Raw genomic sequence first — 15,381 nt, forward strand, 5'->3', positions numbered from 1 at the left:
CTCTCTCTAGGACTCTTAGTCCTTCCAGAGACACTGCCTGCATCTCATAGTTCTTTCTAGAACTATTGCCATCCTCCACCTCCTGTGGGCTGGACAGAGAGGAAGCAGTCTCGCTTTGTAAACATTGCTGCTTTCCTTACAAGGACATAGGGAAGATTTCCTCACCCAAATATCATTTATCTTTTCCTTTGCCTTATAACATCAGGCTTTTGTTTCTCTATTGCTTTGTTTTATGCTTTTTAATTATGAAAAGAATACAAATGCTTCGTAAAAACCCTAACCGTACGGCAATGTGGTGGAAAATGGAAAAAAGTAAATTTTCCGAACTCTTTTCCCTAGCTTCTCATCTCCATTTGCCCAGAACTTCCTGGTTGTTTTGTGTATCTTTCCAGAAATTTCAAATTTGTAGCATATACAGATTGCTCATACAAGCTTGCTTTTATTTATTTGTTTATCTTTTTTTCTTTTTGGGTCCGGTCATAAGGCCTGAACTCTGGGCATGGGCACTGTCCCTCAGCTCTTCAGCTCAAGGCTAGTACTCTACCACTTGAGCCACAGCACCACTTCTGGCTTTTTTCTTTTTGCTTATGTGGTGCTGAGGAATTGAACCCAGGGCCTCATGCATGCAAGGCAAGCGCTCTACCACTGAGCCACCTTCCCAGCCCTCTTTTTTTCTTTTAAACTATCTGTGGTATCTATGCCACAGTCTTTGGAGACTCCCTTTTCCAACTAATGTATCTGAGCATATATACCTTTAACTAGATCTTCAAAGCTACATGGTATTCTAGTGATAAAAATTCACAATAAAGGGGTAACAATGTTTGATAAGAAATGTACTCATTACCTTACTTATATAACTGTAACCCTTCTGTACATTATGCATACAATAAAAAAATTAAAAATTCATGTTAAACTTTATTTTGTTGTCTCTTGCCATGGTTAAAATGGTATTTCCAGTTCTTTCCTACTGCAAATGTTCAGTGCAACATCTTTATACAATGTATATCTTTGTACTCTGATATGATTTTAGCCATAAGGAAAATTCCTTGCAGTTTGAATTGGGTTAGATACTGCCAAATTGTCCTCCCAAGAGGCCAAACCAATTTCTATTTGTTCAGGTGTGAATGGCTGTTTGCCAGCCTTCTCCAACACTGACTATGAAATAAGTTTAATTTTTGCCAGTCTATTAGAAACAGGTTGAGCATCCTCATATGACATGCACAGGATCAAAAAGGTTATGGATTTCTTCAGAGTTTGGAATCCTTGAAGACTCAAAAGGAACTGTCATGGGGAATGAGACCTAAGCCCAAACATGAAGCTCATTTATGTTTCATACATACCTTATCTGAAAGTGATGTGTTAAAGGTTTTTAGTATGCCTGGGTTTTGTCTGTGATATCTCACATGAGGTCTGGTAGAATTTTCCACTTATGCTTTCTGGTCAGTGTGCACAAAGCGTCTTATTTAGGTTGGGTGCTGGTGGCCCATGTCTATAACTGTAACTCCTCAGGAGGTTGAGGTCTGAGAGGATGGCAGTTCAAAGCCAGCCCATATAGGAAAGTCCTGGAGACTCTTTATCTCCAACTAACCATCAAAAAGCCAGGCTGGAGGCATGGCTCAGGTAGTAGAGCACCAGCTATGAGCAAGAAAGCTGAGCAAGGGTATGAGACTCTGAGTTCAAGTCCTGTCTATGTAGTGGGGGCAGGAAGTGGTGAGTGCGACTTCCTAGTTTGTCTATGGTGCTCAAAATCAAGGCCTTGTGCATGTTAAGCAAGCATGCCACAATTGAGCTACACCCTCCCACTCAGCCTGAGTAATGTTGAACGAGCGTCTTTGGTGGTTTGAGTGTTTATGAGTGGGGTTGGAGGGAGCCTGTGTAGAAACCTAGCCCGAGTTTGAAGGCAACTCTGGTTTTGGAGGGGCAAAAGGGAGCAGAAGGCTGGCTTTAGAAACCCCACTCATAACTTCAGGCTCATGGGGCTTGGGTGCGGGTGGCAGAAGCAGCTGTTTACCGCCGAGGTCACAAGGAGATGTGTCTGTGGAGGAGATGCACAGGTGAAGGTGCAGTGATGAGTGAGAATCCAAGGTCAGCCAGTGTGCTGTAAAAGCATGTCCACCTCTAAAGGATAAGGTCATCTAGAATGAGATCTGTCCACTCTGGACACTTGGTGTCCACTTAGGGGACACCAAGCCTTAGCTTGGACAGACCTATCTCAGACATCTCTTCATTCATTTGGAATATCTTTTTTTTTTTTTTTTGCCAGTCATAGGGCTTGAACTTAGTGCTGGGCACTGACCCTGAGCTTCTTTTGCTCAGGGCTACCACTCTACCACTTGAGCCACAGCACCATTTCTGGCCTTTTCTGTGTATGTGGTACTGAGGAATGGAACCCAGGGCTTCATGCATGTTAGGCAAGCACTACCACTGAGCCACCTTCCCAGCCCCACTTGAGATTTTTTTTTTTGGGTCCAGTCATGGGGCCTGAACTCTGGGCCTGGGCACTGTCCCTCAGCTCTTCAGCTCAAGGCAAGCGCTCTACCACTTGAGCCACAGTGCCAATTCTGGCTTTTTTCTGTTTGCTTATGTGGTGCTGAGAATCGAACCCAGGGCCTCATGGATGCAAGGCAAGCGCTCTACCACCGAGCCACCTTCCCAGCCCCTTCACTTAAGATATCTTAAGGGCAACACATGGCAAGGAGCCATGGAGAATATCATCCGAAACAGGGCTGTGGAATGAACCCAGCCATTATTTGATAGCAAATCCCCTGAGCAGGGCTCACAGAGCCAGTTGCTGAGCAGGCAGAGTGGAAGAAGACTGTGAAGGGGGACAAGGCTAGCACGCCCTCCATGGAAGCAAGGAAGGGGCCTGGCTCTGCTCCCAGGGGCTCTCCCCAGCAGGTTGCTGCCTTGTCTGCATTGATGCTGTAGCTCTTGCTCCAAGCCAAAGGACCTTCCCTCCCTCCCTCCCTCCCTCCTTTTCCCTTCACAGATTAAATTGCCATCTATTTAATTGTCCATTGTAAGGGGTTTCATCATGGCATTTTCATACATACATGGAACATTCTTGATCGTAGTCATCCTCTCTATTACTCTTTTTAAAAAATAGTTCTCCTTCATTTTTGGCAGTACTGGGGTTTGAATACAGGACCGCACACTTTCTGGGCAACAGCTCTAGCATTTGAGCCACCCCCCCAATACTATTACTCTTTTATCCACCCCCTTTCTTTAATTTCTTTCTTTATTTGTTTTTTTTATGCCGTGTGTTGCCCTTATCCCAAGGTGATGTATGTTGTAGTTACATAAGTCAGGTAATGAGTACATTTCTTTTTAAACAATGTCACCCCTTCCTTTGTTCTCGCGGCCTCTTCCTCCCATATCCCCCCCCCCAACATTTTCAACATAGTGTCTAGTGAGCACCACTGCTGCATTGGGTTACCCTTTGTGCCCCAACCCCTAACTTTCTTAAATGTTCCCCCCTCACCCCCCTCCCACCCCATGCTTAAAATTGTTTTTTTTTTTTTTGAGATAAGATCTCCCTATGTGGCCCAAGCTGTCTGAACTCCTGACCTCCTGACCCTCCTGCACAGCCTCCTGAGTGCTGGGATTACAGGCTGGTACAACCACAGCTGGCCAAGGACCTCTTCACCTGCTGTGGTGTGACAGATCTGCTGGAATGGTCTCGGTGAATTTGAGGTCTCTTGGCCTCCCATTTATGAAATAACTGCTGTATGCTAGGGGGGCAGTGGGGGAATGTCACATGTCCCTTGTCTTCTAAGTGCATCCAGTCAGATGGAGGAGGCCAGTCCAACAATTCCTCAATGCAGTGTTGAATGTCATGTTAGAGATGCAGTGAAAAGCCTCCGAACTAGAGATGGGAAAGAAATGTGTTTGGCTCGGGGCAGAGGAAGAGCAGTGAGACCAGGCTGTGTATGAGGTGTAAGGCTAGCCCCAAGCGCTGCCCGGACCACACTTAAGGGCCACATTATCGGTATAACCCTTGAGATGGCCATCAGAGATCAGAGGAGAGAAAGCTCGCAGGTGGAGTGAGTGCTGGTGTGCACATTGTGTGGGCTTAGCAGGAGGGTCTGGGTTCAAATCCAACACCTGCCTGCTCACCTCTTGTGACCTTGGACATGTTAAGATGAGGCTTCCTACTGGGTGCTCACAAGTAGCTCCCACCTGTAGTCATTGCTGCTTGCCACTCAGGAGGCTGAGATCTGAGGATCTGGGTGGGAAGCCTGCTCAGGCAGATAAATCTAAGAGTCCCCCCTCCACATTAAGTAACAAATATGCCAGAAATGGAGGTGTAACTCGTGGTAGAGCAGCAGCCCTGAGTGAAAAGCAAGCAAAAGTACGGGCTCTGAGTTCAAGCTCCACACACACATACACACAGACACACAGACTCTCTCTCTCTCTCTCTCTCTCTCTCTCTCTCTCTCTCTCTCTCTCTCTCTCTCTCTCTCTCTCTCTCTCTCTCTCTCTCTCTCTCTCTCTCTCTTGCACTCTCTCGCACTCTTTCCTAACCTGTTCATGGGGGATAAGGATACTTGTTTTTCAGACCCGTTGTGGAGATTAAAGTCAACTTCTGATAGTATTTGGCACACAGAGCCTGAGCAAATGGTGACGACTGCTGCACAGGTGTGAATCCATCAGGCTGGCTCTCTGTTGCTGGAAACCCCGCTATTTATGGCGTGGAGGTGGGAGGAGGGAGGTGAGGAGGGCGAGAGGGAAATGAAAATGTCAGGGTCACAGACACAGTACCGGCTGACAGGGGCTTGTGACTCCACTCCATCTGCTGGAGACATTCTCGCACAAGTCCCTGTAAGAGATACAGACTTGAAGCAGACTTGAGGCGGCTAGTAGAAACAGGGAGTAGGGCCCCCTCAGGTCTACTCAAAGATTGGCATTAGCATTATAAAGTCCTGCAGTCCGGTTGACTGGAGAGGCTGTTTAACACCAAGGTTGAGAACCAGGGCTTCTGTGTCAAAACCAATCTGAACTGGCTTTCTGGTTCCACTGCACCCTGTCTCAGTGGTCTTGGGCAGTTCCGGAACCCCACAATGCTTCAGGCCAAATCCTCTGTGGAGAGGGAGTTAATAGTACCTTTCTCAGAGGCGGGCGTGAGGACTAAGAAAAGCACTTAGCTCAGCTCTAAGGAATACAGTCAGTGTCCGACAAAAGTTGATAATTATAACGGGGAAATATATCATTTAATGGTGGGCTACTTAACATCCTGGGGCGCTACAGAAAAGACTTTGCTTTAGACTTTCTGGGGAAGGAGTAGCCCCCACGGCTCTAAGAAAGAGTAAGGAGGTTCTGTGCCAAGTTCTGACACAGCGCTTCTCTGGGGCACATCACACCCACTTGAGCAGCCTTTAGAAATGTCAGTTCCTGGGGACCAGTGAACCAAGTCTGTTGACCAGTGACCCTCAAACCAGTATTTTTTTTTTGCATGAAATGATTTATGATGGAAAAAACAAGCACAGAAAAGGATATAAATCCTAAGTGAATAATTTTTTTTTTTAACAAACCGAATGTGCCCATAAAACCACTTCCGTGTTCAAGATGTAGAATGTTGCCGGTGCCCCAGGCACTGTGCCCCCTGTCCTTCCCTGTTGTACCCCCACCTTAAAATGACCCTCCCACTGGGTTGAATTTCACCCAAATGGAATCACCGACTCTGAATATTTTTGTGTGTTTGAAAACTTTCAGCTAGCCTGGTAAGAACCACCCATTGTCGAGGGGGATTGTATATTGTTCATTCTGGTTGCTGTACAATGTTCCATTGTGGGACTGAAGCATTTCCCGCCCCCTCCCCCACCCTGAGCTGTTGTTGATGGGCGTTTTGGATTGTTGATACTTTGGCTCTATTACAAATAGCGCTGTTGATGCCTTTCAGGGGATGTGTGTAAAGATTTCTGCTAGGTATATTATTCTCAGGAGGGAAATTGCTGGGTTCTAGGTTCAGGTTTACAAAGATTGCTGAGCAGTTTTTTTGTTTTTTGTTTTTTTTAAAGTGGTTGTAGCAATTTATATTACCGCGCAGTGTATGTTCTTGCCCAAGAGTGTGTATTTTCCATTTTGGCCATTCTGGTAGCTATGTAGTGGTCTCGCTCTGTGGTCTGTAGTGTTCAGGAAAGCCTAATGCAGAGCTGAGATTGAGAACCTTTTTCCTAATACCTTTGGAAAACTGGCAGTGGAACTGGAAAAGGAGATGCTATAATTTTTTTTTTTTTGTCAGTCATGGGGCTTGAACTCTGGGCCTGGGCTCTGTCCCTCAGCTCTTGAACTCAAGGCAAGCACTCTACCACTTGAGCCACAGCACCACTTCCGGCTTTTTCTGCTTATGTGGTGCTGAGGAATCGAACCCAGGGCCTCGTGCATGCAAGGCAAGCACTCTACTGCTGAGTCACCTTCCCAGCCCATATATATATATATATATATATATATATATATATATATATATATATATATATATATATATATATATATATATATATATATTGTTGTTGTTGTTTTTGGTTGTGGGGCCTGAACTCTGGGCCTGGGCGCTGTCCCTCAGCTCTTCAGCTCAAGGATAGTGCTCTACCACTTGAGCCACAGCACCACTTCCAGCTTTTTCTGCTTATGTGGTACTGAGGAACCAAACCTAGGGCCTCATGCATGCAAAGCAAGCACTCTACCATGAGCCACCTTCCCAGCCTCATATAATGTTTAGAGGAAGCTTTCCCACCCCTACTTCTGTACTGGGGTTTGAACTCAGGATCTTATGATTACTACTAGGCAGGCATTCTATCACTCAAACTTGTACCTTCAATCCTTGTAGCCAGAGCTTTTTGTGGCCTTATCCTAGCTGATCAGGAGTGTGTTTTACTGTGGAAGGAGAAAGTTGAGGAGAATCCAACCTGCTGGCAGGGTCCTTGTTCCTGTGTTCTTTGGGGAGGGCCATGGCTCATCAGGAGTATTCTGAATGGTAACTTCAGATATAGTACCATGAAGCTCCAGAAGAGAGGCCATGGATGAGTTCAGTCTCTTCTTCTAACTTAAGACTTTAACTTAAGGAAATGGAGCTGCGTTTCAAGTGATAGGGTGCCAGCCTTGTGTAGAAAAAGCTAAGGGACAATGCCCAGGCCCTGCATTCAAGTCATAATACTGGAAGGATGAAGAAAAGGAGAAGGCAAGACCTGAAAGCAATGGGAAGATATAAGAAGTAACTAAGTGTATTTATGTGTGTGTGTGTTGGTACTGGGGCTCGAATGCAGGGCCTGAACTGTCCCTCACCTTTTTCTTTCAAGGCCAATGCCTTGTCGCTTGAGCCCCTGCTCCATTTCCAGTGTTTTGGCGGTTAATTGGAGGTAAGAGTGTCACAAACTTCCCTGCCTAGACTCAGATCTCAAGCTGTTGAGTAGCTGAGATTATGGGTATAAACAGCAGTTAATAAAAAGTGAACGTGGGCAGGATTTTAACACAGAGAACGGAACTTTATTCTAACCGTAGCACCGCTTTCATGAGATGGCTTTTGGCTTATGGAGACTTTATATGTTCAAAGAGAATGAAGCTGGTCAGAAGGAAGTTTGCTTGGAGTTCTGGCCACCCAAGGAGAGAATGAAAAGGAAGGAACTTGGGCGAGAGATCAAAGGGGAGGGACAGAGGGACGATCACACAGCCTGCTGCAGCGAGCTTCCCTGCAGAGCAACCTGGAAGGTCACATCTAACACCGAGAGACTTCAGAACCTGCAGACTGGATGAGAATGCCATTTTACCAAACTACTGAGCATCTTGAAACTTACTGATTTTACTAGTAACGGTGTCATCTCCCAGACAAGAGAGAAGTGAGGACAGGTGCTGGGTTGGGAACTGTTGGGTGAAGAGGATCTGAAAAAACACTCACCAAAAAGAGCATACTGGTCACAGGGGCTGAGCCCTTAGGGGTTTGGAAAGTACATGTGATGAGATTCTCAGAATGAGATTCATTTATTTCCTGCTTAAGAGCTAGGAGCAATGACAGCCCCTACAGTAAGGGGAGTTATGACTTTAATCAGTTTTTCCTCCCCTTCACCCTCCTCTTTTGTTTTGACTGCACTGGCCTTTGACTGTCTCAGAGTTGCAAGGCAGATGCTCTACCTCCTTTTATTTTTGGCATTGGATATTTTGAGATAGGGTCTTTCTTTTTGCCCGAGATCTGATGAGGCTTCTTGCCTTCACTGGGATGCTAGGCATGTGCTACCACACTTAAGAATCTTCAAGCTTTTTTTGCCCAGGCTGGCCTAGAATCACGATCTTCCCAATCTCAGCCTCCTAAACTGTTAAGATTATAGGCTGAGCCACTGTGCCTGGCAATCTGAGATGTTCTTGATTCTCTTTCTCTCTCTTGCTCCCTCTTTTTATTTTTTGCAAGTGCTGGAGACTTTTTACATATTAGGCTTTTTTTTTTTTTACATATTAGGGCTTTTTACATATTAGACAAGTACTACATTACTGAGCTTTATTGTCAGTCCTTTGAAACAAATTCTATGTAAACCCAGGCTGCCCTCAAATTGGTGATCCTCCTCCCTTTGCCTCCAGACAGGTGGCATTACAGGCTTATGCAACTATACTCGCTTTGTTATTGGCTCTTGTCTACCATAGAGGTAATGGTGATTCTGTGTCATGATATCCTAGAATCTGAGGGGCCCTTTTGCCATGTTTGATAGAATTCTAGACATCGACACTTAAGCCTAGAGGATTTTAGTCAGTGGGCTAATGATAAATATTAGAATCCAAGTTGAGGCAGGCGTGATACAGACCACAGTTGTACACTTGATATGCATCTGCCACTGCCTACGTCTGCAGCCAAAGCAGACATTACCAATCACTCACAGCACTCACTTCCCCCTGTTACCACTCATGGTTCCTTAATGATCTCTCACTTCACAGTGCTCCATGTGGCCATTACTAGCCTGAGAGTTGGCACAAGAGAAGAAAAAAGCTTGGGCAAAGTCATGCTGAGGGGCAGAGGACATCCAGACCAGGCCGACCTAACTAACATGAATGGCCGTCCCTTGTTTAATGACTGTGCAGCCTAGGGGGGTGTTCTGGGGTCACAGGTGGCCACCTTTGGGAAATGATCCCTGCAGCTGTGAAGTGAGTTTTATCGGCTTGCCCTGGGAAGAGGGGACCACGCCCCCAGCCTTGAAGGAGCTGCAAGCGTCCTTGGAAGGCTGGCTGTTTGGTTTAGCTGGGTGACTGTGACGACTGGGTCACACGGCTGCTTGTAGTTATTGTGTTAGCTCGGTATGTGCTCCTGGACGTAGCACCTGTGTTCCTGTCCCCCAAAGCCTTTCCCACACTGATATTCTTTTGTTTTCCTTGAAGGTACTAAGGGGATTGAACTCAGGGCTTCTGGGCTTGCCAGGCAGGTGCTTTATCACCTGAGCCACACCTCCAGCCATTTTTACACTGATTTTTTTTTTTAGAGGGGAGTGTAGGGTCTCACTTTATACCTGGGCCAGCTTGGGATGTGGTATTCCTGTTCGTGTCTCTCCGGGTTACTGGGGATGACAGGTATGTGCCACTGTACCTAGCCACTCCCTTGTAGCTTGGCTAACAGGTGTGTACCACCATGCCCAACTAATGGTTGAGATGGAGTTTAATGCCTTGGCTGACCTTGATCTGTGATTCCCTTACCTCTGCCTCCCAAGTAGCCAGGCGTGAGCCACCATACCTGACTCTCAAACTGTGTTTGGGTACCCATGAGTGTTCTGGGTTCATAGAGAGAAGCTGGACATGCGAGACTGGTGTGTTCCAGGACTCCTTGCACCTCTTTGGCTTTGACCTCCTTCACAGCGTTCTTGGAACACAGCCAGAGAGAGCTGTCCCACTGTCACAGGCAGACTCAACATCTGCTCGCAATGGTCCTTATTGGGACTGGATTGCCTGGTTGTTACCAAATGCCATGGTGCAGACACACAGGGTGGAGTGTTTACTCCTAATAGGATGATCTCTTTGCCAGGTCAGGATCGGCATGGGGTTCCTGGTGATGAGGACCCTTTGCATCATCACACGATGACAGATTTGTTGAATTGTCCACATTAGATGGTTTCTCCTCTTGCCAGGCCCACCCTGCTTCTTCATACTGCCTGTGAATGATCCTAACTCTGCCCTCTAGAGGCTTGCAGTGAAGCTGATCCTTTCCCTCCTGGCTTTTGTGAAGGCCTGATCCTCTGCTCCCAATGTTCCCACCCGGTTCACACAGCTCATTATTATCCCCATGTGGGACTTCATTCTTGTGGTTTTTGATTCCCTCATCCCTTTTTCCTTCTGAACATCACAAAGTCCCGTACATGGGCTTCAGAGAGCAGTGACAGTGAGAGACAAGTCCAGGACCACCATCCAGGGATCTGAATGAAGGAGTGACAGAATTGGGAGCAAACCCACAGGTCCTGAATCCCACAGCTGATTCAGAACCAGGAGGCCTGTCTAGAATGATGGTGCCCAGCATCTAAAAGGTTTGTCCCAGCAGGAATAGGACAACTAGTCCATTTTTAAAAGCCCATGAGAATGGCATTGGGCCGGGAGGGCAAGGATAATTTCTAATTCAGATATTTGGAGCACCTAGGGCCCCAGAAATTTCTTTGCTCATGAGTAAAACATCTTTATGCTGGGGGAAAAAGAAGATGCTATTATTCAGAGATGTGTGTTGTGGGAGGTGGGGGTGTGCGGCCTTTAAGAGAGAAAGTAGGTCTCAAGCGAGAACCTGGGAGGAGGAGGAGGAGAGCCAGGATGTTTGTTTTGTTTTCTTTTTTTCTCCTGTGCTCAACGGTGCAGGAAACACAAGGAGAAAGGCACTCATGGCCTTCCTCCAGATGCCTGCCAAGACTGTGGAGAGAGAATGGCTGAAGAACCCAGAAAAAAACCAAAACAAAACAAAAAAAACTTCACATTTTCTTTTACCAGGGTGAACTTTGAAACGCTTCCTGACTCATATTTTAATATCGCTGCAATTTGACTTCACCTTCCTTGTGTGTGTGTGTGTGTGTGTGTGTGTGTGTGTGTGTGTGTGTGTGTGTGTGTGTGGTTTTTTTCCTCAAAGCAGTAGGCTCAGGTCTAAAGATGTGTCAATCAGCCACTCCCCTGGAATTAAGTAGGCACAAGGCTTGGGTCCCCTTCTCCCACCTCCTTGGTCAGAGCTGCTGTGGGAACCTGGTCTTGACTTCTCACCCTTCCTCAGAGTGCGCCTTCCTCTTGGGCTTCAAGGTCCAGCAATAGCCATTGTAAGAAAAGTGGAGCTGTCTGGAAATGTGCCCGAGCAGAAGGCCACTACAGGACACAGTCCCGCCTGGGGCCATTATCAGTATCCCTATTATAAAGCATCATTATCATCATTTCTTGGCTTGGATAGGAAACCCTGAGACTCTAGTTACTCTCCTGAGAATCCCAAGTATTAGCTTCATCCATAGACTGGCTTGCAGCAGCAGGGTCAATATGCTGCACCAAAAAGTGAGCTTCTGCTCAGATCAGCTTAGAACATGTGCATACCCCTGAACTAATCATAGTGTCTGGTTCACACGTACTAGGAAAAGAGAACTTCTGATTGGACCAACTCAGGACATGTGACTATCCTTGAACCAATCATGATAGCTGGATCACAAGCACTGAGAAAAGAGAGCTACTGATTGGGCTGACTCAGAACATATGCCTACCCCTCAACCAATCACATGGTTGGGCTGAGACCATGGATAACAAGCCAATCACAGCCTAGCATGGAATGATAATGGCTGAGCTACACAGTCGACACCCAACCAGTGCTATGTTTGTTTTCCCAGACATCCTTACTCTTATAAGCAAAGCTTGTAATATAGCCTTTTCTTGGAGTGTTTGGGGTGGGCGGAGGGGGGGGGGAAAGAAGGGGTGGGTGGGTAGCACATCTCATCTATCCATGGTTCCACCTCCTGGCCAGGCCCTGGCTTCTGAAGCTGTGCCTCCGTGGCCCCAGATGCTTGCTAACTGGAGCAAGTGTGAGTGGGTGCAGGGAGAGCAGTCAGGTTCAGAGTCTGTCAGACAGCAGGCTGGATGCAGGAAGGTCCAAGGGAAGAGGTGAGGGCACCTGAACAGCCTGTTCCTGCTTCTCCCAAGGGTCAAGTGCCTTGCCCTCAAATTTCCTGTTAGCTACAATCAAGCTATTTTGGTTCATGGCCCAGATGTTGGAAAAATTAAATACTCCACCCTACTTCCCTTGGCCTTGGATTCCTTTTCTCATGTCACACACACACATTTCCTGAATGACCTCACCCACCTGGCCTCTGTGGAGCCCGCCCGCCCCCTCCTGACCCGCCTGGCCACTCTGTTGATTTGTGGCTCCACATGTGTCCAGGCTCTGCATGTATATGTCTCCTAACACACTGGACTAGTTTTTCTCCAAAGATGGCCTTCCTTGGGGACCCCGCTAAGTGATGACCCCATTGTTCTTCCAGGGCCTGGCTGTACTCTTATTTTTGTCTAGGACTTTCTCTGGAAGGGTGAGCAGGGGTGCCCAGCCCCTGGGAAGTGTGGATTCCTGGGCTGCCCAGGCCAGTGCCCTGTCCCAGGGGCTACCTAGCTAGCAGCACCAGGCAGTTCTTTAATTAGACCAAGCAGGGTTTTCTCAGACAGGGGCGGAGGAGGTGTGTGGATCTACTGGGGGAAACTAGGTCACCTGAAACCCAGCAGCCAAGAGGGAGCTGTCCTGGCGCCCCAGCTCCAGGGAACCCAAGGGGTGAGGTGGGAGAACAGAGTCAGAGAAAATGTGCTCTGGCCCCTTTTTCTGGCTCCTGGGAGACTCTGTTCTCACCTTTCTCCAGGGGGCTGGGCGACTGCCCTTAATTCCTTTGCCTGAGGTGGGGGACAGCACTGGTAAGAGCCTCTGCCTGCCGGGGCCCAGGGAGTGCCGTGAGTGAGGGCCCCAGGGTGAGGGCCCAGGGAGTGCCGTGAGTGAGGGCCCCAGGGTGAGTTGCTGCTCGAGGGATGTGCCCTTGGAGCCCATCACCTACCCCATTGTGCCCATTTTGTCAATCATCCTCCGGGGAGGCTGTGTCTTGTGTCTGTCTTTTCCTTCACTCTGTCCCTAACCCTTAGCACAGTCCTGGCATGTGGTAGATACCTGATAAGTATTTGTCAGATGAAATAATTTTCACAAATACTTTGGGGCCGGGGATGTTACTCAATGATAAGACCACTTGCCTGGCATGTGCAAAGTCTTTGGGTTCCATTCCCAACACACACACACACACACACACACACACACACACACACACACACTGCTACACTCAAAGCCGTTAAGAATGTCTCTTTTATCAGATTATTTATTATGAGAATCAGTAAGGTACCCAAATGCCACACTTGCATTTCTTTTTTCTTTTTCCTTTTTTTTTTTTTTTTTTGCAGTTGTGAGGCTTGAACTCCACCTGGGAGCAGTCTCTGAGCAATTTTGCTCAAGGCTAGTGCTCTTCTACTTTGAGCCATAGTGCCTCTTCTGGATTTCTGGTGCTTCATTGGAGATAAAAGTCTCATGGACTTTCCTGCCTGGGCTGACGTTGAACCCTGATTCTCAGATCTCAGCCTCCTGAGTAGCTAGGATTACAAGCATGAGCCACAGTACCCAACACTTGTATTTCAATTGCATTTTTTTTCTTTTGTCTTGCTTTTTTTTTAAAGCATTGTTTTGCCATGTAGTTCCAGCTGGTCTCAGGCTCGAGGACCTCTTTCCTCATCTCCCCTATCCTCGGATTACAGACATATGCCACCATGCCCACTTTTTTGGTTTCTTAGTCTGAGATAGGCTCTCACTATGTAACTTAGGCTGGCTTGGACTTGGCAGTGTAGCTCAAGCTGTCCAAGATCTTATGTCGTGTTCCTCTGAAGTGCTGGGATTACAAGCATGCATCCCTTTGCCTGGAGTTACTTACATTTCTTGCCATCATTTAGTTTTTTCGTTACTACTGACTTGCTAGTTTTAGACTGAAATAGATTTTTTTAAATGGCAATTTCGTATCACTACCATAAATAAGCAGTAACTGTGAAAACAAATCCACAGAAAACAAAACAGTATTATTCCATTTTCTCCTAGGATACTGTTGCTGGCCAGGAGGCTAGCAGCCCAAGGCAGTCTGTCTTTGTTTACAAGGGAGATTGGCATGGTTATGAAGATGCTAAGGGTTTATTGGTGCCAGACTGACACTTTTCTTCTGCAGAAACATCTTGAAAGGTGAAGAAAAAGCGAAGAGCCAGGCAAGGTTATACATGCCTGTAATCCCAGCACTCAGGAGGTAGAGACAGGTATTTGGCTTCTCTTTTCCATGCTTAGGGAAGCGCTTGGCCATGGTGATGGCTGGGAAGATCTTTTGAAGGGAGATAGTGTTTGATTTTTCCCCCCTAGTCCTAGTGCTTGAATTCTGAGCCTGAGCTTCTTTTTGTTCAAGGCGAGTGCTCTACATTTGAACCACAGTGCCACATCCGGCTTTTTTGAGTAGTTAATTGGAGATAAGAGTCTCATGAAGTTTCCTGCCTGGGCTGGCTTTGAACCATAATTCTCGAATCTATCTCAGCCTCCTGAGTAGTTAGGATTACAGGCGTGAGCCACCGTTGCCCAGCTGGGAGATTCTGCTTTTAGCAATGTGATTGTCACGATTTTCATCCTCCTTTAGCATCATCCTACCTGGCAAGGTGGTCAGCAGGAATACTGAAGAAATGAGCATTGCACAGAGTATCAGGGCTGAGAGCACCTTAATGGAATGTATGGGTCAGTCTGACCTCCAGTAATGGGGAGCAAGGATTTCCTACCTCCGGACACAGTCAGGCCCAGGAACATCTTGTGGAACTGCCTGTTGGAAGGCTCTTGAGGCCAAGTGTGTGTGTGTGTGTGCGTGCATGCGTGTGTGTGTGCGTGCGTGCGTGTGTGCGTGCGTGCGTGCGTGCGTGTGTGTGCGTGCGTGCGTGCGTGTGTGCGTGCGTGTGTGCGCGTGCGTGCGTGTGTACGTGTGTGCGCGCGTGCGTGTGTGTGCGCGCATGCGTGTGTGTGCATGCGTGCGTGTGTGTGTGCGCGCGTGCGTGTGTGCGTGTGTGCCTGCGTGCGTGTGTGCGTGTGTGTGTGTGTGCGCGTGTGTGTGCATGCGTGCGTGTGTGCGTGTGTGCGTGTGTGTGTGTGTGTGTGTGGCGGGGAGGGGGAGTGTGCAGGGGTGTCACACAGTTGCTTCCGTGAGCCTTCGTCCTGCTCACAGAGTCTTCCTTTCTCTGTGCAGATTGGAGCTCTGGATATTTGGGAGGCTGCTGTGTCATTCTGCCTGAAACAGGGGCTTCAGACTCAAGTGACTACAGGAGCTAGCAAGTGATGACAAGCAGGAAGAAGCCAGGTGGGCGTATTGGGGG

The 15,381-nt window shown here is 47.5% G+C and overlaps 1 protein-coding gene across 4 annotated transcripts in view; it reads left to right on the forward strand.

Moving 5' to 3' along the window:
• Positions 1–15,381, forward strand: part of Ppp1r16b (protein phosphatase 1 regulatory subunit 16B) — a 97,783-nt gene that overhangs the window by 8,304 nt on the left and 74,098 nt on the right. For 2 of the 4 annotated variants that reach the window (XM_069988347.1, XM_069988348.1), the window contains exon 2: positions 15,255–15,365. The exons of the other annotated variants lie outside the window; for them this stretch is intronic. The gene's annotated coding sequence lies outside the window, so the exon portion shown is untranslated. The remainder of the gene's footprint in view (positions 1–15,254; positions 15,366–15,381) is intronic. 4 annotated transcript variants of the gene reach the window in all.

This window comes from Dipodomys merriami, unplaced genomic scaffold, assembly GCF_024711535.1.
Source record: "Dipodomys merriami isolate MVZ:Mamm:240054 unplaced genomic scaffold, mDipMer1.0.p SCAF_354, whole genome shotgun sequence".
In the NCBI taxonomy this organism is placed as follows: Eukaryota; Metazoa; Chordata; class Mammalia; order Rodentia; family Heteromyidae; genus Dipodomys; species Dipodomys merriami.